Source organism: Musca autumnalis, unplaced genomic scaffold (genome assembly GCF_047663935.1).
Source record: "Musca autumnalis isolate F117 unplaced genomic scaffold, ASM4766393v1 scaffold_1, whole genome shotgun sequence".
NCBI lineage: Eukaryota > Metazoa > Arthropoda > Insecta > Diptera > Muscidae > Musca > Musca autumnalis.
The window spans coordinates 305,878,012-305,881,406 of record NW_027411644.1 but is presented as its reverse complement, the minus strand read 5'-3'; the positions used below and the strand labels follow the sequence as shown (position 1 = coordinate 305,881,406).

Genomic DNA, 3,395 nt, shown 5'->3' with positions numbered 1-3,395 from the left:
TTATAAACAGAGCTGTTTCGAACAAGGGTTTAATGCTAAACTCGCTCCCACGTTTATTAAAGCTCGTATCAAGAAGAAATTGGGTAACTCTTACTATGAGTTGACAGACCTCCAGGGCAATCCAGTTGGCACTTACCACGCCAAAGATATCCGCCAGTAGGCGACTTTAAGATGGTATGGTTTGGCAAGTGGTATCAGCTTTCGGGAACGTTATAGTCCCCGAAGTCTGATTTTGGCTGGGGGGTGTGTAGAGATGCACTTGCCATCAAATTTTGTAGATTTTTTCCGGAAACTAATTTGAAAGTTAAGTAGGGAAATTGCAGGCAGCGCCATCTACATTTGATTTTTGTCCCAGTTAATCGATTAACGCTTTAAGTTAGTATCATCCTTAGCTCTGCATTTTTGTTTTTATAACACGAATTGACTGGAAACTCGCTGGTTTTCATCAGCGAGAGATGGGTTTCGAGTCTTCATGACTTCTTAGCCTCTGCCATTTTGCTACTTACTTCATACCGGTAAAGTTTCACTTCAATGGTTTGTTTAACCTAATTTCTGTTCTGAGGAAATCAATATTCAAAAGTTGTTCGACATTTTTTTTGCTAAGTTTTATTGCGTATCAAGCTGGTGAGTTAGCAGGTGTAAAATTTCTTAATGTTTTAATGCAAACATCGATACACCGTTTAGATTCAGTGCGAAACATTGCAAAACCTTGTGATTGGAGAAGGCCTATTCGAATGATCTTTATGACTAATTGGGAATTATGTTGTAATCATCCTCTTTTGTCGTCACTAACTTTAATTATTAATTGAAGTGCCATCTCGTTTAATCGGTGAGTGTTTGATTCGGTTGTGTAACACGGATTTTAGGAATTACAGCATTGTCTCTTTGCTCTTATTAGGATTGGCACCCAGCTTTAAATCAAATGTCATGTCGATGTGTGTGCACAACAACCAAAAGGGGCCATAAAAATACTGTTTTTTTGTTCACCGAAATCGAGCCAGTGAGACCAGCCAGCCTATCGATCATTTAGTTTGCCTATAGAACTGCGAAAACAGACAGCACATGTGTTTAAAAGTGGAATGCGAAAGAATATAAAACGGTAAAGAAGACCTGGAAATTTTAAGTTGTCCCCCAAACCGTGGTGATACAAAAGTTGCAGTCATATCAACAATTATTTTTATGATAAGTTGCAGATTGATGCATAAATAACAAAATCGTCGCTGAAACTCTCTTCGCCGCAAAAAAATTGATAATCATCTTGTGAGCATAATTGAAATGTACATATTTGTAAGTTAGTTTGGCATGGACGGGAAAAAAAACTAAGTAATTGCTTTTTACCGGCGCGTCTAGTGAACTTTCTAACTCTTAATCGTGGTGCGGAGGCACTTAAAACTATTCAAATTTGTTGAGCATTACAAGATTGTTTGTAGCCCATCGACCGGCCTCAATCGATTTCCGACCGTGTCGAATGTTAGTGATCATGCGATTAATTCTACGTCATATTTGAGTTATATTATAAATGCGCTTAACTCCTTCTACTTCAGCTAATGAATGCGGTCATATTCCACGAGTGCAAACAAAATTTACGCAGGAATCTAGAAATTTTGTAAATTAATTATTTTTTTTTAGTTCTAAATTTTTGAGAACTAGAATTTTCTCGAGTAATTTATCTTTGCTTGTTTAACTACGCAATTATTTAAGTTCCATGTGATTCATCATAATCTGAACTAAGGTCTAAAATATTAAGAATTTAAATCTGAATAGTTCTAAGCACCACTGAAAGGAAATCTCTTGGTACCTTATTCTTTATTGTGCCTTTGCCTCAACCCATTAACAGCTAGAGAATCTGACAAACGCACATTCATACCGGGGTATCAGTTTCATACATAATTAATAAAGAAGGAGGAATAAAACATAAAGTACAGATTTTGTTGTTATGGGCTATCCCCCCCACTTTTCTGGTATGTGCATTTTGTCATATTCTGCTGCTGCTAACAGAGCTGAGAGATCAGTACAAGCACTCTGTAATCATTGTCACATTTCAGATTTGTCTAGCTCAGCGAAATCAAATCTAAAGGAAAAGTAAATCAATTTTTTTTGTAATTTGTGTATGGCGATCTCCTAACATCATCTTCAACTACAGAAAGGCCTTTCATCGTTGGAGCTGCGTGCCGGAGTTATAATGAGTAAGTGAGTACATATTTTTACTCTCTTTTTACCTCTTTTCCGTTATTTGTATCTTTACATTGAATTTTTGCCCCGATGGCAGATTAATCTGTTTGCTAAGCGAGGAAAAACATTAGAGTGGGTACCACAGGTACATTGAAATATAATAATAATTTTAGGTGACTTTTGTTGAGTCATAGCTAGTTGTTTTCTTTAGTGTGTAATATCATTTGCTAAGAATTAATACAGTAAGAGTATAGCACATTTAATGCAGATGCAGGTTCTTAAGTATATTATTAAGCGAATTTTTTATTGTAAAACTTACAATTAAGGCATCATGAATTTTGAAATAAATCACAACAAATCTAATATGGATTCTGAATAAGCTCTTTATATGTCCTGTTTGATTTTCCGATAATCTAGATAGAGGAGTCACCCTCGTTTTAGGGGTCATGGGGTCAATTTGTGTTTTTTTTAGGTGACAGTGACTATGACCAGGCTGGGTGGGCAGCATGGACTAACACCACCTCAAAGTCCATGAATAAATAAGCCAATTACTTGCATACCTTTCTTCTTTCCCCTTCAATGATTGATCTTTAGCACGTATAACTAAAATGATTTTTTTTGTAGCAAGAACATAGCTAGTATGACATCGAACCTACCCCTCCGACGTGCTAGTAGGCCGGAACCATATACGTGCGCTAGCCTTTAGTATACTATTCCTCAGAAATGTTGGTTGCATGCTACACAGATGGAGTTTTTCGTCTTAAACTATTTTTTCAGGATTTAGCTAAAATGTTGCGGAGCTTTTTTAGAGATATTTTTTCGACCATGTGTTAGCGTAGTCTCAACAGTACTGCGAGTTGGATTCGGAGTCTATGAGTCGTAGATTGCATCGCCCGGCTCCTGATATATTTTTTCTTTTTTTAATATAATTTTCTGAACTTTTAGTTGGCTTTCACGGACTCTATCACTTCTGGTAAAATAGTAAAGTATTGGTGTTTTTATGTACTTAAAGAATCTTATTTTCTTACAATAATACAAAACTTTTTTAATGGCACTGAATTTAGTGTGTGATAAAGAAGAAGCGGCGTTATGTTCGGATCGAACTGTTTATATCCTCCAAACACTGTATATATCTATTCGACATATTCGCGAATGCAATCCCTGCGTTCGAACTTGGATCTATTTTCACCACTTTTTGCATGGAAATTCTCCCAACAAAATGA

General features: G+C 36.3%; 1 long non-coding RNA gene across 3 annotated transcripts; it reads left to right on the top strand.

Moving 5' to 3' along the window:
• The first annotated feature begins 208 nt into the window (after window positions 1-208).
• LOC141391410 (uncharacterized) lies at window positions 209-2,302 on the top strand. 3 transcript variants are annotated; one of them, XR_012409639.1, is made up of 4 exons: window positions 209-624; window positions 685-829; window positions 899-1,260; window positions 2,046-2,302. It is a non-coding gene; the product is annotated as an uncharacterized lncRNA (long non-coding RNA). The 3 variants fall into 3 exon arrangements; XR_012409640.1 differs by having other exon boundaries at window positions 899-1,287; XR_012409638.1 differs by lacking the exon at window positions 2,046-2,302 and having other exon boundaries at window positions 899-1,586.
• The last annotated feature ends 1,093 nt before the right edge of the window (window positions 2,303-3,395 follow it).